Source organism: Alosa alosa, chromosome 12 (genome assembly GCF_017589495.1).
Source record: "Alosa alosa isolate M-15738 ecotype Scorff River chromosome 12, AALO_Geno_1.1, whole genome shotgun sequence".
Taxonomy (NCBI): Eukaryota; Metazoa; Chordata; class Actinopteri; order Clupeiformes; family Clupeidae; genus Alosa; species Alosa alosa.
The window spans coordinates 12,965,689-12,978,902 of NC_063200.1; the positions used below are offsets into that span (position 1 = coordinate 12,965,689).

The 13,214-nt window shown below is 44.9% G+C and overlaps 1 protein-coding gene across 1 annotated transcript in view; it reads left to right on the forward strand.

Moving 5' to 3' along the window:
• The first annotated feature begins 995 nt into the window (after positions 1-995).
• lpar1 (lysophosphatidic acid receptor 1) overlaps positions 996-13,214 on the forward strand; it is a 39,704-nt gene continuing 27,485 nt past the window's right edge. The window contains 1 exon segment of the mRNA XM_048259634.1: positions 996-1,703. The gene's annotated coding sequence lies outside the window, so the exon portion shown is untranslated.

Below are 13,214 nucleotides of genomic sequence, written 5' to 3' on the forward strand. Positions count from 1 at the left end.
CCTTCATAACCACAGAGGATCAGCGTCCTGATCAGAGCATTAGCGCAAACCCACCTTGGACATAATGAGCTCGAGCGCACAACGCTGACTGGCCGGCTGACCAGTGGGATCAGGCTCCATGGTAAAGAACATGGGCTTATCCCTGACCATGAGCTCATGTGCCTGCAGACCTCCACTTCACCGCACAGTGGTGAACAAGTGAAGGCAGCTCAGCTAATCTGTTGACGTTTCCAGACTAATGTGGTTCAATTCTCTGTGCTACTTCCCTTTTTTCCTGAGCGAGCTTGAGGAGACCTCTCGACCGCTGAGGCCTCCTGTGCAATAGAGATAGAGTTGCTATTTGCAAAATGTCCTTTTTAATGTTTGATTTATAGCTACTAGGGCCCCTCTTATCTCTGCTTACTATTTGATAAGAAATAATTATGTCAACAGACACACAGTAATGTGTGCGATGTCACACACACGTGCTCACACACACACACACACACACACAGACAGAGACACTTTTTATGTACTTCCAACCACTGTTATCTTTACTTGCAAGGTCTTTATAAATTTTTCAAAGAAAACACGTGACATATCAGAATTAAAATATGTTTAGACGGCATTCGTAGCCTACCGTCTCACACCACTGAAAGGAGAATGAGTTGCTGCCCTCGCAGCGCTGCTGGGGCTGAATATCATGAGGTCAGTGATCTTAATGTTTGTTCCATTTAATTTGCGGACTGTTTTCGCAAGACATGCAAAGCGTAAACAATGCGCAGCTGTCTTGAAACGTAATCTTGCGTGTGTTTGTTGTTGCTGCGGACCAGCGCGCCTCCACAGACTTTAATAGGTTTAACCTCCCAATGAAGCAGAATGGAAGTGGACGCATAATGCTCCCTCTGTGTCTGACATTCCTACAGGCATTGTTCAGTTACCACCGCTGCTGTGCTGGGAGTGTGCGCGGGTCCACCCATCAAGACAGACCTTGCTTGGACCGGCGCTAGCAGCCTGCTACAGAACGAGAAATAAAACAGCATTTATAAAGAAAATTAACATTTAATGGGGGAGGGGTCTATCTTTAGCATGGATCAACCAACCCGTACGTGCATAAAGTAACACCCTTTTGACGCGCTGTCCAGGTTCACAACTTTCTCTCCCAGTGTGAAAAGTATCGCAAACTTTCACAGATGCTTTCCTGTGATCCGTCGGCTTCACTTAAAGTTTATTAACTCGGTTTTTGGATTTGAATAGATTAGGCGCTTTTTTCCCCTCCGCACTCCCCTGTCTTTCAGGAACACAATTGACAATGTGTTTTCAATTACTCCCAGGAATAGGACGCTCGCTCGCGCGTTCCGCCGCTCGCAGGCGCGCGTGACGTCACGCGCAGACAGCGGTCCTCCTCTGTGCAGGAGAGCGGTACTTCTCTGCGGCTGTGGCAAGAGAGCTGGACAGCGGGAAGCAGAAGGGGACACCTAACTTTTTTTCCTGCTGAAATTCCATCACTGAAATACTTTCGGAGGACTAAAATGATCATACAACGTAACTCTGGATTTGACTGGAAAATTCATCAACAGCCCATGCATCCCTGACGGTTTTTTTGTGAATAACAGGACTTCAATCTCTGGGAACTGTATTCCGTCTCATATCAAAAGTTGTCCTTTTTTGGAGTTACAAGGCACATCTCTGGTATCACCAACCTTCTTGCTGCCTTGACCTCGGTAAGTGACAGGCTATTTGTTACGTTCACTACACTCCCGAGTTTGCTTATTTACGCATTTGCTGCAAATGTTATTAGATCTAAATATGTCCAAATAGTACAGTGCCATGAAACACAGTTTAACTTTTCTACTTTCTCGCCTTTATACTGTATCTCTCTCATTGGGAATATTGTTATCAAATAGCGGAGAGAGCTATCATAACGATAGCTAATCACCACACAAGAACTCTGAGCTGCGCGGTGCGTCAGTCAGTTACGCGTGGCAAAAATGCGCAGGACTTGGCTCTACGCTGGAAGACTCGCTGCAGATATGAATTGAGGTGCTGGTGAATTGAGGTGCTGGTGGAGTTGTAAATATGTCCGACTGTCAGTGGAAATTTGAAGTACAAGGCAAATAACTAATTGAGCTTTTGTGGCTAAAGAACAACAAAAAGGCACTTGTCCATAACCCCCTTCCTCATCGCCTTCCCCTCGGATGTTGCTTTGCAATATCGAGTTTCCAGATGCACAATGCAATCCAGGTTTCCGTTTGCCCCCTCCGGTTCCCTCGCTCCCTCCTAAATCTACCAATGGTAAATTATCAAGTCAACGAGTATTTTTTCGTAGGTAGGCTATGTTTTTCTTGGTTTATGAACGCCATTTTGAATCCATGTAGTCAAATAACAAAGTTTAAAGTAAGCATCGTGCCCCACAGATCGATTAGTCCTCAAACATTCCTGATGCCTTTGGCTTTTGCCCAAAGCACACGCCTTGACTCTCTCCGGGTCTCAGTCTGGCCAGAGATCTGTCTTTAGAAGACTCCACTGTCTTGGGCAAATTTTGGGAACTTTCTCTGGACTTGCTTGATATGTTCAGCCTTGTTACGATATTTGTTTACATTTATTGTTACATGCACACACTATGACATTTTAGTTAAGTTAAATGCAAGGGTTTTTTAATTATGAACAAGAAACAGTCCACATCTGTCTAGCTTCACCCTCAAATACTGCAACAACAACCTATTTTGCTTTGCTAGTGTTTTGATTTCATTTCAGAGTGTAAGCACTGTGGCAGAAATGTCTTTCTCATAGAAGAGTCCCTGTGCGTAATATACAACACATAAAAAAGTGGTTTCATTAAAGCCTCAGTGTAATTCAAGTTAAAAGCTGGGTGTGGATGTGTGAGGGTTGTTGAGCTTTAAATGAGATCTGAGACAACATGGCATCTGTGGAAGCCGGGATCTCAGCTTGCCCTTTGTGTAACGTGTGAACTTGTCCTTTATGGGTTTTCTGCTCTCTCTTAAATGGCTCCCTCACACAGATATGCTCACCAACATCACACATACACACACACAGACACACACACACACACAGATACAGATACATTCATCCAGATCTAGCACGTCACTGCTTAGACCAGTTAATTAGATTGACAACACACCACAGAGACACTTTCACAACAGTGGAGAACCAAATTAACTCTCTCTCACACACACCCACACTCACACTCACACTCACACACACACACACACACACACACACACACACACACACACACACACACAGGCACACCTTGTAGGTGACAGCAGTTTGTTTGTTTGTTCTAACTTTGATATTATAATTTTTTAAACATAGAAGTACAAAAGTACTCCCTACACTGAGATCTACTAAAACAGTTTTCTACAAATGAGAGAGAGCTTTTTGAGTTGGCTGATTTAAATATAAAGGGCAAGTATATTCTAAAGAAAGTCAACACTTTACGTCCTGGTATACTGTCAATAACAACCACTGTAAATGTCAGCTGAATCAGAGGCAGAAGAGTTAAACAGGTCCACACCTGGAAAACTCATTACAGCCACGGGTTAGTTTTGCCTCTGAGGGAACAAAGCCCTCTAAAACTATCTCTAAAACATGCACACGCCGACAGACCTCACACAATGTTTCTGACTGAAACAAACACTGAATTCTTCTAACAGTCAGTGGTTGTTCCTCAAAAGTTTGCCCCCAGTAAGTATGACAGGACAGTGTGTGTGAGAGAAATGTGTCCTGTTTTTCCCGTCCTGCGGCCACCCCAAGGGCTGAGGTGACCACAGGACCGTTTCCTGTCCCCGTCCCTATACGTCTAGAGCCGGCTACAGCAGCGGTTTCTTTCACCCCATAGCGCCGCCGCCCTGGTGGCAGGGCAGATAACAACTGTCCCGGTGATTAAGGTGGAGCAGGACGGCTGCAGGTCAAACACAGCGAGCGCCGGACCAGAGCCCAGGCCAATGACCAGAGACGCCAGGGACACATGTTGGCACTTTGAGGGCACACCCAGAAAGAAACAGCAAGAGAATTGTTTTGGTTCTGCCATGTGTGCCAAGTGCCAATTGTGTGTGTGTGTGTGTCTGGGGGTGTGTGTGTGTGTGTCTGGGTGTGTATGTGTGTGTATCTGGGTGTGTGTCTGTGTGGGTGTGTGTATGTGTGTGTCTGGTTGTGTGTGTGTCTGTGTGTCTGTGTCCTTGTGTGTGTGTGAGTGAAATAGAGGGATGTACACCAGTGCATGAGTGTCCCTGTCATGTCATCATCCTGAGCTGGAAATAGAGCTGCATCGCTGGCCGCCTGTGGTACCACACCTCTCCTCGCCGTCCCTCCCATTGTTTTCCTGGCCAGGCCTCCGCAGCTGATACACAGGGACATCTCCCTCCCGCTCCGCTCGCTGGGCCGGGCAGGCTCTCGCCCGCTCGCTGGGCTGGGGTGCCCACTGCACTGCCCCCCTCGGCCAGACAGGAAAGACTGCCCTCGCCAGTCACCTCCCGGGTCGGGTCGGGGAGCAGCCGTGGAACGTTTGGCCCAGGCAGATGATCTGATCGTGGCCCGGCCTTTCCTGCACGCCACTGGCCCTGACAGCACTAAAACACATTAAACGAGGGGTGGGGGGTTATGCTGTGCCCTTAACTCACTGGAGAGGCAGAGAGAGAGGGAGCGAGTCAGAGTGTGTGTGTGAGTGTGTGTTTATGTGTGTGATTCTAACTTACTATGTGTGAGTGGGGGTTCTGCCTGTATGTGAGTGTGTGTGTATGTGTATGACTGAGTGTGTCTGTATGTGCACTGCTGTGTGTGTGTGTGTGTGTGGTATATTTGTGAGCATGAGTAAGTGTCCGTGTGTGTGTGTGTGTGGTATGTCTGTGTGTATTAGTGTGTGAGTGTGTGTGTGTGTGTGTGTGTGTCGCTGTATGTGTGTGTGTCGCTGTATGTGTGTGTGTCTGTGTGTGTGTATGTGTATGTGTGTGTGTGTGTGTGTATGGTATGTTTGTGTGTATGTATGAGTGTGTGTGTGTTCTCTGCATGCCAGGCTTGGACCTGCAAACCAAACAATTTCCAGTGGTGTGACTCTCTCCCGTCAAGTGCAACCACGCCAGGATCGGTTTCATGAAAACAAACATGCTCACTATGCGGAGTGCATGTAGTAACATGGCGTAGTGAGAGATTCCGAGATTTTGGTTCCCAGCAGAGAATTCTAATGCATTAGTGTTTTAGTGTTGCCCGCAGACATCGCCCCTCTCAAGGATGAGGGCTATTAAGGAAATTTGGTTGAAGTGTGTTTGCCATAGTCAAATTTCACATTTCAAACTTCTTTTTTTTTTGCACATCAACACATGGACCGTAATCCTAAGAGTGTGTGTGTATTGTGTGGCTGTGTGTTTTAATATGCCTTAGTGTTTGTGTGAATGTCTGTGTGTCTGTGTGTATCTGTATGTGTGTGCGTGTGCATGCATTAGTCTGTTTTTTGAGTATCAGTCTATGAGTGTGCTATGTTTTTGTGTGTGTGTGTGTGTGTGTGTGTGTGTGTGTGTGTGTGTGCGTTGGTATGTTATCCTCCTTTGCTAGCCAGTGCATTGGGTGACATCCATCACCCTGGGTGGAGAAGGCATGAGGGAGAGGAGGGTGAGGGAGATGAGGGTGAGTGAGAGAGAGAGGAGGGACAGTGAGTGATACACACGCACCGCACACACACACACACACACACACACACACACACACACACACACACACGTGCGCAAACGCGCTGATGAACTCACATACAACCACATACACATGCAGGCAGTCACCATACTGCTCTCAATGAGCTCAATAATACTATTCAATGAACCGATGTAAAACTAAGTACTATTGTTCACAAATCTTAAATGTATATATCAGTTTAAAGTATGTGTATATGTTTGTCTCTGTAATTGTTGTTATACTTTTAACATGTAACAATTGCTTTGGCAATACAAGTTTTCATTTGTCATGCCAATAAAGCAACTTTTGAATTTGAGTGAGCGAGAGGAGTGGTCGGCCTTTTGATCCTCGTCATCTGTCAGCTGAGCTGCTCACCAGACGATGATTACTCCGGCTCCGCTATCAGACAGAGCAGCGTGACGCCCGTTAATTAATAGCTAATTAGCTGGGGTGCTAACAGAGAAGCTTTTCATCATCACAGCCCATTCATCAGCAGCTGACCCTCTGAGTTAGTTCACTCGCCCCAACCACCTCTCTCCACCATCACACAGTCCATCATTAGCTCAGTGACCAGGAGGCGTCCACTGCACTGCACCTTCGGTATGCTCTATCGTAGGTGTTTGGGTCTGTGTACTGTATGTGAGTCTCTCTCTCTCTCTCTCTCTCTCTCTCTCTCTTTCTATATATACAGTATTATATCCACCTCTTGTTTTTCTCTCTACATCTCTCTCACCATCCCTCTTGTTTCTCTCTGTACATCTCTTTACATCTCTCTCTCTCTACATCTCTCTTTCTCTCTCTCTACATCTCTCTCTCTCTACATCTATCTCTTTTAATTCAATTCAATTCTAAAGAGCTTTATTGGCATGAATGTTTCTGTAACATTATAGCCAAAGTTCAATTATACACATAGAAGGACAAACATGTTGAACAGAATTTGGAAATTAAGTAAGACAATGAGATTTGAGACAATGAGACAGTTATCTCTCTCTTTCTCTCTCTCTCTGTGTGTGTGTGTGTGTCTCTCTCTCTCTGTGTGTGTGTGTGTGTCTCTCTGTGTGTGTGTGCGTGGATGCATGTGAATCATTTGCATATGTGTAGGCATGGATAGGAAACATTTGCTACAGCTACCTCCTGCATTGCTCTCATGGTTTGTGTGTGCGTGTGCGTGTGCGTGTGCGTGTGTGTGTGTGTGTGTGTGTGTGTGTGTGTGTGTGTGTCTGTGGTTGCCACATGCATTGCTTACGGCATCCCCTCCTTGACCCATCTCCCACTGTATAGTATATGTACTGTATATGGATACCCGCTGGCTTCTTGCCCCCAAGGGCGCGGCGTGGCACGGTGTGGTGCGGTGTGGTGTGGTGTGGTGCAGCATGGAGGCTTTTGGCAAAGATGCTCCTGATTAGTGTTGGGTGGCCCACACTGCTGCTGCTGCCTGTTCGATCTGGGTGGAGACGCCGTCAGCGTTCTCTGGAAAGCGTTAAAGACATCTCGCCTCTTTCGGAGACGTCAGCGCTCTGGAAAGTGTTAAAGACATCTCGCCTCTCTTGGAGGGGAAGCGTGATTACACTCCCTGGGCTTATGTGCTCTGTGTGACGTGCTGCTTGTATGTGTAGGTGGGCCCAGCGTACGATAAAAGACTTTCTCTCTCACACTTTGGCCTATTACGCAGTGCACATGGAATGTACAACTCTCAAAAAGCTATCGTTCACTTGTAGATGTTTTTTGTTACTGTAAGTAGATCTAGGTGTAGAGAGCCCTTTTGTGCTTTTGTGCTATGCTTAAATAACTAGTATGAAAGACAACTGTATCAACTGGAAAGCCTCAGTCTGACAAGACTCTGCTGTCACCTACAAGTCCCGGAAATTGAAACCTAGAAGTATTCAGTTGTCCAGGGAGACTGTGCTGCTAACTGTAGGAATACAGTCTCCCCCTTAAAGCAGTTTAGCAGACCCACTGCAGGGCTTGGAGAGGACGCCGGCCAGATGGCAGATTAATTTCCCTCCTTCTCTCCTCTTTTGGTTACCCTTCACTGTGTTGTTGTTGAAATCCTCCATCCTCCCCCAAACCTCCCCTACCTCAGCATTCACATTTTGTTTGTCTTTCGTTGAGAGGAAGCTGGCGTAGTTTTTATGACTGAAGCCACCCGTCTGGTGTAAACAGGGAGAGAGCAGAAAGCTCTCAGAGAGCTTTTAGGGACACAGCCGTTCCGTTACTCCTAGATTAGCCACCCAGTGGTGATACACAGCCATCACGGAGCGGTGCTTTCATAACAACCTATGATTTCCATCCCTCCATGATGGTATCAACTCCTGCCCTACACTGCAATTAAAGCTGATTCCCTCTCATCTCATGCGTTGTATGGTTACCATGACAGTGGCCTGGCTGTCTGTTTGTCTGTCTGTCTGCCTCCCCCTCTGAGGTTGGTTTGTGGGTCAGACAGCCAGAGACAGCCACGTCTGGACCATTGAGGAGCATAATGAGGTTTTTATGTCCTCTACCCTGTCCTTAATGATGCTCATTTAAGGTCTGCTATCATCCCACGCAAAGTCAAACTCACTCTGTGGGCAAACATATCATCTTGTTTGTTCTTGTGAAGCTCTGTTGTTGTAGTGTTGTTGTTGTTGTGTTGTTAAGAAGCACTTAAGTACTAGCAGTAAACCTTACATTGTGATAACTTTTAATGTCTTAATAATGCACTCAAGATTTGTGTATTTTTCCCCTGATGTCACTGATATAATATTTCATTAACTGCGGATACACAGACAGGGAGATCAGGATTGATCAGTGTCTCAGCCTTGTGGACTGAAGAAGACATAATTGTCAAACTAAGATGTCTCCTTTGAAGTTGTACGGAGATGTACTGATGACTATTCCTTGTATTTGGATTTTCACAAATGGAGCTGCTTGCTGTTTTTTTGTCTTGACTTGTCTTTTGCCCTGAAAAGAAGAGACACCAGTTGAATGAGGTAAGAACAGGAACACCCACCAGTGTTGGCCTTAGCGTAGTTACTTATAGTAAGGAGCACAGTGTTGATTTTGGGGGATTTATAATGGTCTGGAGAGCAGTGTTGGTTTAAAGTGGAGTGCTGGATTTAGTGTAGTCTGTTATGGTCAGTGCTGGTTTTAGAGATTAATTTATTATGGTCAGTGTTGGATTTAGTGTACTTTCTGGTCAGGATTACAGTGTTGATGTACTGCAGCTTCCTTGCTGGTCATAGTTTGACATTTAGTAAGTCTGTTATGGGAGTTCTCGCAAGAGCACAATTTGAATTGTGTCTGCAAGAGACTCTGGCAATGAGTAATGATGGGCAGGCAAGAGGCGAGCTAAACAGATGGCGAGAGCGTTGCAACGTTGGAAGTCCGGAATCGGTCATAAACGTTGGTCGTAGTGTTATCCAATTGCGTGCAGTGAGATTTTCAAATGCATGCTTGGTGTCGCCCCTCGAGTTGGGCCATTACATTATTCGTGACCACACCCTTAATCTTTCTAGATTACCAGGGTCTGGATTTTCCAGGCTAGCCAAAGTGACTTACATTTAGGCCTACATTTATGCATTTAGCAGACACTGTTGACCAAAGTGACTTACATATGTCAACTATATTACAAGTGACTACATTGTCCTTCTCACAATGCCTTGCTCAAGGGCACAACGGTGGAAGCCGGGAATTGAACCCAGAACGTTCACGCTAGCCCAGCTCCTTAACTAGGTTTTCTCTCAATACTCATGTACTGGATGGAACAAGCCTTAACTAGGCTCTCTTAATGCCCATGTAGTTGAACGAGCCTTAACTAGGCTCTCTTAATGCTCATGTAGTTGAACGAGCCTTAGCTGGGATCTTGTAGTGGTCATGTTGAACAAGCCTTTTAAAGCACAACCGGTTTAAAGAACAAAGCTAAAAAGGTCTCATTTTGGATGATAACGAAAGTGTAACTGGTTTTGTTGGGGACAGAAACAATGAATGATGCATTAACAGTCCCTTTATACGCATTCAGTACACTTAGATTATTACAATTTCATTGTTTTGTCTGTAGGGACCCCTTTCCACAGTGGCATGTAAGTGGAACAGTCTTTTCAGTGGTAAGTGAAAACTCAGGCTGTAAGCTATATGTTATTCCATTGTAAATGCATGTTCGGTCTTATAAGCTTCTTCCAAATAATGTTGTTTTGGACCCAAATGACAATTAGACCCTAGGGTTGTTCCTAGAAAATGAATTTTAATGATGAGCAATTGAACAAGCCTTAACTGGGCTCTCTAAATGCTCTTTTGAAGTTGAATGAGTCTCAACTGGACTCTCAAGGGTCTTGTAGTCAAACAAGCCTGAATTGGCATCTCTGAGTGCTCATGTAGTCAAAGCGAGCCTTATCTTGGCTCTCAGGGCTGTTGTAGTTGAATGAGCTTTAATTTGGCTCGAACGAGCCTTAACTAGGCTCTCTTAATGCTCATGTAGTTGAGCGAGCCTTAACTAGGCTCTCTTAATGCTCATGTAGTTGAACGAGCCTTAACTAGGCTCTCTTAATGCTCATGTAGTTGAACGAGCCTTAACTAGGCTCTCTTAATGCTCATGTAGTTGAACGAGCCTTAACTAGGCTCTCTTAATGCTCATGTAGTTGAACGAGCCTTAACTAGGCTCTCTTAATGCTCATGTAGTTGAACGAGCCTTAACTAGGCTCTCTTAATGCTCATGTAGTTGAACGAGCCTTAACTAGGCTCTCTTAATGCTCATGTAGTTGAACGAGCCTTAACTAGGCTCTCTTAATGCTCATGTAGTTGAACGAGCCTTAACTAGGCTCTCTTAATGCTCATGTAGTTGAACGAGCCTTAACTAGGCTCTCTTAATGCTCATGTAGTTGAACGAGCCTTAACTAGGCTCTCTTAATGCTCATGTAGTTGAACGAGCCTTAACTAGGCTCTCTTAATGCTCATGTAGTTGAACGAGCCTTAACTAGGCTCTCTTAATGCTCATGTAGTTGAACGAGCCTTAACTAGGTTTTTCCTCAATACTCATGTACTGGATGGAACAAGCCTTAACTAGGCTCTCTTAATGCCCATGTAGTTGAACGAGCCTTAACTAGGCTCTCTTAATGCTCATGTAGTTGAACGAGCCTTAGCTGGGATCTTGTAGTGGTCATGTTGAACAAGCCTTAAAGCACAACTCCGGTTTAAGAGCAAGCTAAGGTCTATTTTTGGATGATAACGAGTGTAACTGGTTTTGTTGGGGACAGAAACAATGAATGATGCATTAACAGTCCTCTTTATACACGTTCGGTACACTTAGACAGTTACAATTTCATTGCTTTGTCTGTAGGGACCCTTTCCACAGTGGCATGTAAGTGGAACAGTCTTTTCAGTGGCGTAAAGTAGCTCCCAAGGCTGTCGCTATATGTTATTCCATTGTAAATGCATGTTCCGGTCTTACTCTAAGCTACTTCAAATAATGTTGTTTTGGACCCAAATGACAATTAGACCCTAGGTTGTTCCTAGAAAATGAATTTTAATGATGAGCAATTGAACAAGCCTTAACTGGGCTCTCTAAATGCTCTTGAAGTTGAATGAGTCTCAACTGGACTCTCTCAGGGGTCTTGTAGTCAAACAAGCCTGAATTGGCATCTCTGAGTGCTCATGTAGTCAAACGAGCCTTATCTTGGCGCTCTCAGGGCTGTTGTAGTTGAATGAGCTTTAATTTGGCCCTCTTAAAGAAGCCCTATGCAGGTCTGGTTATTCCTTCGCTGCTTCTGGGTTTTCGCCGGATTTGGGCTTGCATTTTTTACGACATAGCTCCCCCTGCAGCTTCGGTAGCAAATGAGTGCTACGCTAAACCCCCACTAGCTAGCAAGCTAGCCATCAAGAAACCAAGCTAAACACATACAGTGCTCACAATAAAATGGTCAGGCAAACACATTGTTCAAGAGACTATCAAACCACATTACAAAACAAAGTTCACCCAAGGGTAGGCTCCTTACAATTTCAACAACAACAAAGCCAAGTCGGCGTCCGTTTTGCAGTCTTCTTAGAAACTACAATCTGACTACATTTTCGAGGCGCGATTGGATTCTTCCGCTGAGTCACATCCGGATTTACTCTGTCCGGGTTCAGAAAGTTGCATATTCGGTTTTTCCGCAGAGAAGCGATAGAGGGAGACGAAACACCCACCAAACAACCCAGAATGTGTTGTAGAACCATCAGAACAACTCCTGCATAATTAAGGTAATTTTTGCTAAAATTGTTGCATAGGGCTTCTTTAAGGCTTTTATAGTTAAACGAGCCATAACTGGGTAATACTGTAGTATTTTGTAGTTGAATGAGCCTTAACTGGGTAATACTGTAGTATCTTGTAGTTGAACAAGCCTTAAAGGAGAAATCTGACGAGTTTTCACATAGATCTCCATTTCTCAAGGTCACCGAGTATTGTCGGTACGGAAAAAAACAAAAACAATCGCTTTTACCTAGCTTGAGTTGCTACAGCCAGCAGCTAATGTAGCCAGGCAGCTACAGCACTACACTCTGGAGGGCATGTCTGTGAGCCCCCATGTACATGCCCACAGAGTGTAGCGCTGTAGCTGATGAGTAGTTTGAGTGGGATGAGATGATAGATAGATAGATACTTTATTGATTCCCATGGGAAATTCAAGGTCTCAGCAGCATACAGACAACACAAACACATTCTTTAACAGCAGAAAGAGTAATTAAAGTATATAATATAAAAACACAACTAAGCAATAAGGACAGTAGAAGATAAAGAATATGCTAAATATACTAAAATACAAATTATACTAACTAACACTTAATCTAAATCAATTCTAAAAACAGTATCCACATAGTGGTGATTAATCAATCAGAGGCACTGTGCATAGTAAGGTATGGTAAGGTGCTCTAAGGTGCTCTGTGTGAATGAGTGTCATGGTGGTAGTGCAATGGTGATAGTGGTCATGGTGATAGTGCAAAAGTGAGAAGTCTCTGCTTCGAGTCCTCTGGCTAATCAGCTATGGTACGTAGGTTTAGCAGTTAGTGATGCCTCTTTCCACCCATCTGACAAGCACTGAATTGAATCCAAACAATGAAATGCTAGCAGATGACTGTCTGCCCATAGTGTGACCACAAATTAGATACACTTTTTTTCTCCCCCCTCAATCTCACTAATGTGTATTACCTCATCAAGAATGTGTACAAATGTGAACAATTTCTTCATTGTAGAAAAAAAAAAAAAAAAACACTTTCATTGCCTTTTGACAGGACTGCTGGTATGAACAATGCGCTCATTGTGCTTGCTGGCAGGCATGGCCGAAACGCTGAAATGGATCCGGGCTCTGCCTGCCCTGAGCAGCACAGAGCATGGCCGAGAGAGACCGGCTCGCCTGTGTGCTGGGTGCACTGCAGTGCCGCCCTGCCTCACAAACACATCTGGTGCTGGGCCAGATCTGGCCTGCATTTGGCCCACGTCTGGCACACATCTGGCCTAGTTTGGTGCATATTATTGGCCAGATATGGAGATGGACCTCCTCCTGATTCAGCTGTCACTTTTAGCCTATAGGATATCCCTGTTTTCA